Source organism: Vulpes vulpes, chromosome 5 (assembly GCF_048418805.1).
Source record: "Vulpes vulpes isolate BD-2025 chromosome 5, VulVul3, whole genome shotgun sequence".
Classification (NCBI taxonomy): Eukaryota; Metazoa; Chordata; class Mammalia; order Carnivora; family Canidae; genus Vulpes; species Vulpes vulpes.
In genome coordinates, this window is record NC_132784.1 from 130,956,049 (window position 1) to 130,968,509 (window position 12,461).

At 35.2% G+C, this 12,461-nt stretch overlaps 1 protein-coding gene across 2 annotated transcripts in view; it reads left to right on the top strand.

Moving 5' to 3' along the window:
• Positions 1–12,461, top strand: part of SUGCT (succinyl-CoA:glutarate-CoA transferase) — a 719,796-nt gene that overhangs the window by 121,331 nt on the left and 586,004 nt on the right. The gene's annotated exons all lie outside the window — the stretch shown is intronic.

The following is a 12,461-nucleotide window of genomic DNA, read 5'->3' on the forward strand; positions in this document are numbered from 1 at the left end:
CCGCCCGGGAAGATGGTGCAGCTCCTGCTCCTCCGGGACGGGGCTCTCCCGTCCTGGGGACACTCGCCCCGGCCTCAGCCCGGCTCCTCGCGGGGCCCCTCCCCCTTGGAGGCTTTTTGTTTCTTTATTTCTTTTTCCCCGTCTTCCTACCTTGATAGAAGCACGAACTCTTCTCACTGTAGCTTTCCAGCTGTTCTCTCTTTAAACCTCAGGCCGAATTCGTAGATTTTCAGGATGATTTGAAGGTTATCTAGGTCATTTGGTGGGGACAGGTGACTTGGGGACCCTCCTCTTCCGCCGTCTTGCCCCTCCTCTCCGGCTTACCTTAATTGTTTGTACCAGGTATAGAGGTCTGGAGTGGTCTGGAGCAACTTACTGAAATATAAGACTGTTCAGAGGAGGTTTGTTAAATGTAGGATTGATTATATGCAGATCTTAATGAATATGAATGTTGTTTTGTCTCAGAACTTAGAAACAATGACTTTAAGTCCTCTTAAATTTATAATATTTGTTATGTCTCTTTTTTTGTGACTTGACCAGGGGATTTTTGCATGTCTACTTAAAATGTGTATTCTATTTTTCTTGGATGGGATGTTTTATATAAGTCTTTTAGAACCAAGTATTCTGAAGTATGCTTCAAGTAAAAAATGTTCATGGTTGAAAATTTTTAACTCAGGGTATCCCTTTAAAATAAAGCATATCAGAGGGGGAAGTGGGGGAATGGGTGGGTGAAGTAGGTGAAGGGGATTAAGAGTACTTACATTGATGAGCACTGAGTAGTGATGTATAGTATTGTTGAATCACTCTTTTGTGGACCCGGAACCTAGTATAACATTGTATGTTAACCATACTGGCATTAAAATAAAAAAAAACTTAATAAAAAAAAGAAACATTGACTTTTAGGTTTGTTTTTGCTTCTCTCTAATGTATCACAGAGAGCTATAACACAGAAACTGTTCTTGAAGAACAACATGGAAAGAAGTAAAAAAACTTTCCAAATTATTTCTTACTCCATCTCTTAAAATATCACAATTCCCTAACCATCCATTCCATTTTCTCCCAGTCTTACCCTATTTAAACTCCAGAGGACAGCCAGGCGGGGTGATATTTTGGGCATTTCACTGTGGGAGTCAACTCAAAATGATTTAGATGGTATTTAATCACTGGATAAGAAAATATTGTAATTGGGGTGTTAAACATTTTTGAAAATTTGTCATTTTGTCTATTTTTTAATTTGGTGGGCTTCCAGTGAGTGGATTTTTCCAGGTTTCAGAAAAACGTCTGGCTTACATTTTTCACACTGGTAACACCCTATTTTTTTGGTAAGTGCATTAGAGTGTTTGCCACTCACTCGAATTGCCTTGAACAAGCCATGTCAGGACTGATTACTTCTTAACTGTGGCTGTAGAAATGACAAATCACCTCATCTCTTTACAACTTTTGCTCTCTAGTGACTGTCTGAAAAGGAAAGATGATGAATATTGAAATTGGGACAATGGATGGAGACAAGGTGGCAGTGAAAAGAACAGAAGCTTTAGGGTCAGAATTCAAGAGTTCTAGTTGTCATTGTACCATTTGCTGCTATGATTTTGACAAGTTCGTGTATCATCTAAATCCTTCATAATCTCTAAAATACAGATAATATTGGTACTCATAGAATTATGGTTGAGAGATAAATGTAACAGCATATGTTAAAGCACTTTGAAAAGCATGACATTTTATATAACTTCGTGGATATGCAGGAGACCTGAAGAGAGCATCTTTCTGGCTTATTAAATACAAGATAGTGAGGAATCTAGACCTGGTCATGCATCCTTAAAGAAGATGGTTGAATGTAGTAATGAGTAGAGGAAATGGATTCAGGATCACTTCATTTGGAGTCTCATCTTGACTCAGCTACTAGATGATTGTAACATCTTACATACAGTATTTAACCTGGCTATTCCTCAGTTCCTTGTCTAGAACCGTGATTGCTTACTTCTAAGGATCTGCAGAGAGTTAGTTAGATACTGGTTTTAAAGTGCACTATAGAATATTACATTCTGTAAGTTTAATACCTCTAAGTTATACTTTTAATGTGTAAAAGTACAAAAATTTTCATTCATTACAAGAAAGAAATTCATAGGGCATCTGGGTGGCTCAGTGGTTGAGCATCTGCCGTTGGCTCAGGGTGTGATCCTGGGGTCCTGGGATCAAGTTCTGCATCGGGCTCCCTGCATGGAGCCTGCTTCTCCCTCTGCCTGTGTCTCTGCCTCTCTCTCTGTGTCTCTCATGAATAAGTAAATAAAATCTTAAAAAAAAAAGAAATTCATAATAGGCACTGAAGCATTCATAAGTGGCCAAGAGAATAGCACCAATTGGTTTGTTACATTTTCCTTTGAGCTGCCTGTCTGATATGGACTCTCTGGCCTTCTCTAAGTTTCCTTTTTCTCAGTTTCTCTTTTTCTTCCCTCCTTCTGGGGTTCCCAGTTTGTTGCGATGTCAGCTTCTGACTTGTGCTTTGTCTAGGTTCAGATGGAGATGTGTGGGTGATGGATGGGTTGGGACTTCAAGTTTTGTGGTTTCTGATGAAGAAAAATGATCTTCGTGTTTCAGTGTCTAGGTAAAACATCTGAAGATTTTTCTCTTGTCGGTACTATGCACCCCTAATAGCTAGATGTAAGGTATTATGATGGGAACACTATTTTCTCTTTGTTACTGGGTATCAGTTTGCTGGTAAGTAGCAGAGATAGATCTCTTAACAACCCTATACTCTCCTGCTTTTCTACCTTCACTGCTAAGGGAACTGAACGAGCAGATCCTTTCAGCTTCTAAAAAGCTGTGATTTAGTTTGGAGGACTCCAGAGTATATCAGTGAAGCACATGATGGTAGATTTTGTCGTGCCTCTTTATAGGTGGGAATGTGAAGGTCCCTAGGAGTTGGATCTATAGCTCTGAGTTGTGTTTTAGCCATTACATGGAATTTCCTTCCTGTAACGGAAATATATTGCTTTGTAGAAATTTATGGGTGAATGTCACTATAAACATATTTTTAGCTTCAATGAGTGGTTTGAGGTAGACTGTGTGTTTATTTTATTTTTTTTAAAGATTTTATTTATTTATTCATGAGACACACACACACACAGAGGGAGAGGGAGAGAGAGAGAGAGAGAGAGAGAGATACAGGCAGAGGGAGAAGCAGGCTCCCCGTAGGGAGCCTGATGTGAGACTCTATCCCAGGACCCTGGGATCATGCCCTGAGCCGAAGGCAGACGCTCAACCCCTGAGCCACCCAGGTGTCCCATAGAGTGTGTGTTTAGAACAGAAAGTTTGGATACTGTGTAGTTCCAAGGTCTGTGCCCATGAAATGTGAAAGCAGTAACTATAGTGACTGTCTGCATTCTTGTTTGCTAAAATACTGGTTTGATTGAATATACCATTTTTTTGTTCTTCATATTGCTCTTTGTACTAAAGATATTTTTCCTAATTTCCTGTTGGTTATTTTCCAAATTAATTTCCAAATTAATTTATTTTAACCTCTCTTTTCACCCAATCAGTAAGCAAAGTCTAAGAATTCAAATTTCTAAGTATCTCGAGTCAATGCATGCTTTCTTTCTTAACTGAGGTTCTCACTTTGGCTCTCTCCCCGGACTATTGCTAAATGTTTCTGACGGGTCTCCTATCACCACACCAAGCGTCTTATAAAAGGTCACCTTTGCACATAAAGTGATTTTATACACCTTTTCTTATTTAGTTCTCATACCTACCTATGAGATAGATCTTATCATTACCTACCTTCAACAATGGGGAAAAAAATAGAAGGGCTAAAAACTTTCCAAAGGTTATACAGTTAGTAGATGGTGGAAGAATTCATATTTCAGAAAATAGGTCACTAAAAAATTCATGGGCGCCAAGGTAGAAAAAAATTTTCTGTAAATTACATTAATATAATGAATTACTCAATATGAAATAAAAGTATGACAATCTAGACACAGAAACGTTTAAGGATAATTTTTTTATTTTGGAATTGAAGCTAACTGCTTAAAAAAAGTTTTAACATTTTTGTTGTTTTATGAAGTAATTAGATTGAGTAATATAACTAAAAAGAAAAATGCTTGTGTGACTTTTCAAATTCATGCCACTTTATTGAACATCTGCCAGAATTGATTTATAGTTTCTTACATACTTTTTTTTTAATCAAACAAGGTTTTAAATAATAACTTAGAAAAACAAATGATTTTTCTCCCTCCCTCCCTCCCTTCCTTTTAAAAAAATCTATTTGGTAAGTTCTGAAAGTAGCAGGAATAGGTATGGAGAAATGAGTAAAAATATTACACAGTCTTTTGTAGTGTTATGGGAAATAATCTTTAAAAAGTTTTTAATTTTATAATTTAGGTCACTGTGATTACCTAAATTCCTATACCCTTTACCAATACCCTTATCTATACCTCTATACCCTTCAGCCCATAACCTTTACCACTTTGTAGTGTTAACACTTTGAAAAGCCATGGTATAATGAAATTAGCATTGGTGCAGTACTATTAACTAAACTCCACTTTATTTGGATTTCGCTAGTAATTTTTTAAAATTAATATTCAGGTTTTGTTTTGAAATACATGAATGAAAGGTGATGAGAGAGTTTAAGAGAGCATTGGTAACAGGGAGAATGCAGAAATATATGAATGGATATGAAAAGTGAGTAATTTGGAAGTCTTAATTTTTTAAAAAAGATTTTATTTATTTCTTTGGGTGGGGGAGAGAGAAAGAAGGGAAAGGAGCAGAGGGAGACAGAAAGAGATTCTCTCAAGCAGATTCCCTACTGAGTGTGGAGCCCTATCCAGGACTTGATCCCAGAACCCTGAGATTGTGACTTGAGCTGAAGTCAAGAGTTGGACGCTTAGCTGACTGAGCCACTCAGGTGCCCCATGACCTAATATTTTTAATATAGACTTTGTCCTCCTGCTATAATTGTATGTCTTAGTTCTTAAGCAGAGTCTTCCTTTTCTTGTGCCTTTGTGGATGAGAAGTATACCTGTTTTAGTTTTATAGGAATATCACAAGTTGTTCTAATGAAAAGGGTTGTATTAATTTATTAAAGAAGCTAAATATACTTAAAGCAGTTTCAAAATATCCATAAAAATTATTCTATTACCAATTTCTAGAATTAAAATTTAGTAAAATATAAATATTACTTAATTTCTAAAAATCTACATATTAACTCAGATCCACTTCCTCCGATAAGTTATGGTGGAATCCTAGCACATATTGCTTAACAAGGTCCATTAATTACCTGATTTTCCCCAAATACATGTTTGCTAAGTGTTCTGAGTGATAAATTTCTATATCTATTGACATAGAGATGGTACCACCCCATTTATCCCAGATCTTAGGAGGAGAGACACGCTGCTTTATGCCGTCATGGCAGCAGGGCTCCAATGGAGCTCCAGATGTGGAAGGGGAGTTTCATACCTTGTATATACGCACCCCAGCTCTGATTGTCTGATTGCACCTGGGAATACTTCGTCACCTCAGTGCGGCAATGTGGTTCACTGTGGGGTTTCCTGCTCACTAAATGGTATTTTATTTGCACTTCCTTATTTCTCTGGCATGCTGACAGTTCTTTGATGACAGGAATATGAGTACAAGGGATTTCCAAAGTATGAGCATAGCCACCTCTGAATTATACTAGAACATGAGTGGCATATATTTAGTTGTTACCAAGCAGCTTTGAATGAAATGTAACTTGTAGGTAGAGTTTCCACTAAATACGTGTTCTTTAGCAGGCCTTTAAAAGACTTTTAAAAAACTTTTATTTCTAATTATTTCTGTCTTTTCTGTTTTGTTTCATTATCAGCATTAAAATGGGACTTAAAACAAAACAGCTTTATGGACATATAATGCATATACCATGTAATTCACTCATATAAGGTGACAATTCAGTGGTTTTATATTCACAATGGTTTTTATATTCACAGAATTGTGCGGCCGTCACCACAATCAATTTAAAACATTTTCATCTCACTAAAAAGAAACCCCAAACTCATTAGTAGCACTTCCTATTCCACTTCCTCTCAGCCCCTGGCTCTACTTTTCATCCCGAATTTGCCTATTCTGGATATTTCATGAAAATAGCCTCATATAATATGTGGCCTTTTGGGACTGGCTCTGTCATGTAGCATAAAGTCTTAGTATATATCAGTACTTCGCTTCTCTTTATTGCCTAACATATCCCATTGTATGGCCATCCCGCACTTTATTTATTGGTTGGTGGGCATGTGGGTTACTTCCACTCTTAGGCCATGATGAATGGTGCTGCTATGAAAATTTGTGTATAAGTTTTTTTGTGAGGAATATGTTTTCATTCTTTTGGGTATATTGCTGGAAGTAGAATTGCTCATATGGTAACTTTATGTTTAACTCTTTAAGGAATTACCAGACTGTTTTCCACAGTGAGCACAGCATTATAATCCCACCAGCAGTGTATAAGATTTTTATTTTTCCACATCCTTGGTAACACTTGCTATTATCTCTCTTTTTCATGACAGCTATTCTATCTAGTATGTATGATTTGGTATCTCATGATGGTTTTGATTTGCGTTTCTCTGATGACTAATGATCTTGAGCACCTTTTCATGTTCTTATTGGCTATTTATATGTCTTCTTCGGAGAAATGTGTGTGTAAGCCCTCTGTTCATTTTTAAATTGGGTTGTCTTTTTATTGTTGGGTTGTAAGCTCATTGTGGTTTTCATTTGCATTTCCCTGATGGCTAGTGATGTTGAGCATCTTTTCATGTGCTTATTGGCTATTTGTATATCTTTTTTTTTTTGAAAGTATGTCAACACTCTGCTCATTTTAAAATTGGGTTGTCTTTTTATTGTTGGGTTGTAAGCTCATTGTGGTTTTCATTTGCATTTCTCTGATGGCTAGTGATGTTGAGCATCTTTTCATGTGCTTAAAGGACATTTGTGTATTTTCTTTGGAGAAATGTCTATTCAGATCCTTTGCCCATTTTAAAAAATGGGTTATTTGCCTTCTTATTGAGTTATAAATTATCAAGTTTCTTTATAAATTCAGTTCCAGTTTTCAGTTCCTTATCAGATATGTGACTTGAAAGAACGTTCTCCCACTCTTTAAGTTGTCTATTCATTTTCTTGATGGTTTCCTTTGAAACGCACATTTTTATTTTTAAAATATTTTTATCTTTTATTTTTATGTTTTAAAAATATTTTATTTATTTATTTGTGAGAGACACACAGAGAGAGGCAGAGACACAGGCAGGGAGGGAGCCTGATGTGGGATTCAATCACAGGGCCCCAGGACCACCACCTGAGCCAAAGGCAGATGCTCAACCACTGAGCCACCCAGGTGCCCCGGTTAATGATCCATTTAAAGTTAATTTTTGTGGGTGGTGTAAAGAGGAGTTCATTCCTTTGCATCACCATTTTTGAAAGAGACTGTTCTTTTCCCATTGAATTATCTTGGTGTACTTGTCAAAAAAGGAATTGAAAGTAAAACTGAGAATTCCCATTGTCTGTCAATCTGGCTTATTCTAATACCATGCTGCCTTATTTACAGTAGCATTGCAGTAAGTATTGAAATTGGGAAGTCAGAATCTTCCAACTTTATTCTTCTTTTTCTAGATGTTTTAATTATTGTCCCTGGAATTTACATATGAATTTTAGGATTAGATTTTATTTCTACCAAAAAAGACACCTTGAATTTTGGTAGGTGAACTTGCTTTGAATATGTAGATCAATTTGGGGAGTATTGCCATTTTAACAGTATAAAATCTTCTGATTCATGACAGTGGGATGTCTTTCCATTTATTTAGGTCTTCTTTTTAATATCTTTTGACAATGTTTGATAGTTTTCAAAATATAAGTTTGTTCTTCTTTTGTTAGATTTATTCCTTTTGATGATATTGTAAATGGAATTATTTTCTTAATATCATTTTTAGTTTGTTTATTGTTACTGTGTGGAAATACAATTGATTTTTATATATTGCCTTGTATCTTGCAAACTTGCTGAATTCATTTGTTAGTTTTAAGTTTTTTTTAGTGGATTCCTAAGGATTTACTGTACATAAGATTGTCATCTGCAAATATAGTTTTACTTCTTTCTTTCCACTCTAGATTACTTTTATTTTTTCCCCCCTAATTCACTGGCTAAAACCTCCAGTACAATGTTGAATTGAAGTGATGAGAGCAGGTATCCTTCTCTTGTTCCTGATATTAGGGAAAAGCATTCAATTTTTCACATTTACTTATGATGTGACCTGTGTTCTTTTTCACATATGTCCTTCATGAGATTGAAGTTCACTTCTCTTCTTAGTGTGTTGAGTATTTCCTCATTAAGCGTTCTGAGTTTTATCAAAATACTTTATCTGCATCTGTTGAGATGATCATTTTGCATTTGTCCTTAATTTTAATGCTTTAGTCTGTTATATTGATCGATTTTCAAATATTAAATCGACCTTGTTCCTGAGAACATTGATCCCAATTACTCATAATGTATAATCCCTTTATATATTTCTGGATTCAGTTTGCTAATATTTTGTTGAGAATTTGTGTTCACTCTTTTAAGAGATATTGGGCTGTATAGTTTTATTTTCTTTTGATGTCTTTGTGTGGCTTGACCTCAGTAAATTACTGGCCTCATAGAAGTTGAGAATTGTTATCTCCACTTTCAGGGTTTGAAAGCACTTATGAAGAATTAATGTTAATTCTTGAAATGCTTGGTAGTTATATGATTTTACTCATATGTGGAATTTAAGAAACAAAACATTGAGCAAAGGGGAAAAAAGAGGAGCAAACCAAGTAACAGACTCTTGAGTATAGAGAACAAACTGATGGTTACCAGAAGGGAGGTGGGCAGGAGGCCAGCTTAAGTAGGGGTTTGTGATTAAGAGTAGACTTCTTGTCAAGAGCACTGGGTGAAGTGTGGAAGCATTGAATCACTATATCGTACACCTAAAACTAATATTACATTGTATGTTAACTAACTGGGATTTGAATAAAAACTTAAAAAAAATACTTGGTAGAATTCTCCAGGGTTTTAAAAATCTTGTTGGAAGCTTTTTGATTACAAATTCAGTTTCTCTATTGTCATATATTTATTCAGTTTTTCTAATTATTTGTTAGTTTTATTTTTTACTTTTTTAAAAAAGTTCAAGTACAGATTTGTCACTTTTGTTGATCTTTTCAGGGAGCCAACTTTTTGTTTTGTTGATTTTCTCCATTGGCCTACTCTTCTCTATTTCATTATTTCCGACTCTAAACTGTTTTACTTCCTTTTACTCCTTTTGGTTTAGTTTGCTTTTCTTTTTCCAATGTCTAAAGGGGGGATGGTAAGTTTTCATTTGAAATATTTCTTCTTTTAAAATACAGGTATGTAAGCTATAAATTGCCCTCAAATACTGCTTTAGCTCCACCTCATACATTTTGGTATGTTGGACCTTTATTTTCATTTGTCTTGAGGCATTTTCTTTTTCAAAAATTTTACTTGAGTATAGTTGGCACACACTGTTACATTAGTTTCAGGTATACATCATAGTGATTCCACGTGTTTATACATTATGCTATGCTTACCACAGGTGTAGCTACCATCTGTCACAATACCATTGACCATATTTCTTATGCTGTGCTTTTATTCCTATGACTAATTCATTCCATAAATGGAAGCCTATTATCCACCCCTTCTCATCCATTTTGCCCATTCCCCACCTCCCTTCCCTCTGGCAACCTTTAGTGTGTTTACTGTATTTATAAGTCTGATTCTGCTTTTTGTTTATTAATTCATTTGTTTTGTTTTTTTAGATTCCACATATAAGAGAAATCATATAGTATTTGTCTTCTTGTCTGACTTATTTCACTTAGCATAATACCCTGTAGGTCCGTCCATGCTGTCTCAAATGGCACAATTTCATCCTTTTTTATGACTATGTAATATTTCAGTGTGTGTGTGTGTGTGTGTGTGTGTGTGTGTTATTTTAGCTTATCTTATGGCCTATGAGATCGTCTGTCCTAGAGAATGTTCTGTGTGCTCTTGAGAAGAATATGTATTTTGTTGTTGGGTGCAGTGTTTTCTAGATATTAGATATATTGGTTTATGGTGTTCAAATCTTTTCCTTCTTTTAAAATTTTCTATCTAGTTGTTCTATTCACTATTCATATTTGAGTTTTGAAACCTCCTTCTATTATTCCTCAAGTGTCTATTTCTCTTTTCAAATGAGTTACTCTTTGCTTTTTGTATTTTGGCAGCTCTGTTGTTGGGTGCATATATGCTTCTAGTTGTTATATCTTCCCAGTTCAGTGACCCCATTTTCATTATAAAATATCTTTTTATTTTGTCTAGTGACAGTTTTTCGGTTTCTATTAAGATCTATTTTGTCTGATATTAGTATAGCCACTCCAGCATTCTTTTGTCTGTTGTTTGCATGATATATTTTTTCCCATGCTTTCATTTTTTTTTCAGGCTGTTTGTATCTTTGAATCTAAAGTGTGTTAGCCTGTTCCAGTTGGTGTTTCACTGAAATTATTTGGCACAAATTGTCTCTTTTAACAGTGACAAGGTTGTCTTTGTTTTTTTAAAAAAGATTTTATTTATTTATTCATGAGAGACAGAGAGAGAGAGAGAGAGAGAGGCAGAGACACAGGCAGAGGGAGAAGCAAGCTCAGGGAACCCGATGTGGGACTCGATCTTGGGACTCCAGGATCATGCCCTGGGCCAAAGGCAGGCGCCAAACTGCTGAGCCACCCAGGGATCTCCCAGACAATGTTGTCTTTAATATATTGATGAGTTAATGTTTATTTAATGCTTATACATTTCATACTGTTATTCTGGATAATGTAATGATGTTTTTAGAATATTAATCTGGTATAGTCTCCCCTTATCAGGAAGTTTTAATATATGACAAAGGACTTATTATCTCATTTATTCCTATTGGTCTGAGAAGTAGAGCAGTTAAAATGAGTTTATTCATTTTATAGTGAGAAAATGCGTCTTCAAACTTAAATTTGAACTTGTCTCTCTATAAATAATCTTAAATCCCAGGGACACATTTAATTTTAAGTTTACTGACTCAAGCCACTGCAAGTTTCTCCAGTCATAGCAGGTAGAAAACAGCTAGAAGTTTCCAATTTTTATTGCTATATCTTTCTTCAAATTGTGTTGAAAGCAGAGAAAAAATTTAGTAATTATATATTCTCATTTACTTGCTTTTAACATTACTTAGCACTCTCATTAAGATGATTGATATAGTTCATATATCGATTGCAGGAAAATAAAAATTAGCTCCCAAAATTAATTGAATTAACAGCTGGAATTAATGGATAAAGAAGGGATTGAATGAATGTATCAGACAGATGAAATATAGGCTTTTTTTAGGTATTCTGTATGATGACAGACTTAACAGAATTTAAGGTAGTGCAAAATAGGAACTCTATGATATAACGATGACTGATAATAATGTTAATGATAATGTTAGCTAATTTTTATAGGACTTATTGTATGCCAGGCACTGTTGTAATATCTTTACATATAGATCCAGGATTGGATTGTCAAATCAGACTGACATGGATTGAAGATGTTAAGCAGTATTAAGCTTTACTTGCAATTTTAAGGATACAAGGGGCCAATAGGCACAGGAGAAGCAGACAGAGGTCCTGGACATTGAGAGAGACCCCTAGATTCTTTCTTCCCATAATAGACAAACCTCTCAATCCTAGAGCAGTAGATATGATCTCTAATGAAGTATATAGGTTACTTCATACAACAGGGAACACTATAGGCTGTGAAACATTCTATATATTTTATACCTCAACAATTGTATACTCCCAACAATTATATAGGTGATATCCCATCCCTTATAAATCCGTATATTCCAGGGGTGCCAGTGGCTCAGTTGTTTAAGCAACTGCCTTCAGCTCAGGTAATGATCTGGTTAAGCAACTACCTTCGGCTCAGATCCTGATCAGTGGGTCTTGGGATGGAGCCCCGTGTTAGGCTCCCGGTTCAGCAAGGAGTCTGCTTCTCTCTCTCTCTCTCTCTCAAGTAAATAAATAAAATCTTAAAAAAAGACACAAACACTATAGATTCTAGGTTTGTATACCATAGTAATTCTAAAACAAAGGTATTTTGCTGAAAGCCTTCTCTGAATAAGTACTCTTTTTTCTTTTGTAAGCAAATACCATTAGTATATTTGTCAATAATTAGCGTGCTTATAAGGAGAATAGACCAGGTCTTCTGCCTTCTTTTTTCCTGGGAGAGCCTCTTACTCAACAGGAAAAAAAAAAAAATTTCTCTTTTGTTTCCAATAGTTTTACTCATTTAAATTCAAATTTAACTTTTTTTTTTTTTAGGGTAAACAAGGTAATATATATTAAGAAGGAATTTCATACATGTTTAAAACATTTTATTTTATTTGGTTTGGTTTAGTTTGGTTGGTAGGTGATGGAGTGAGAAATACAATAAATATAAATGT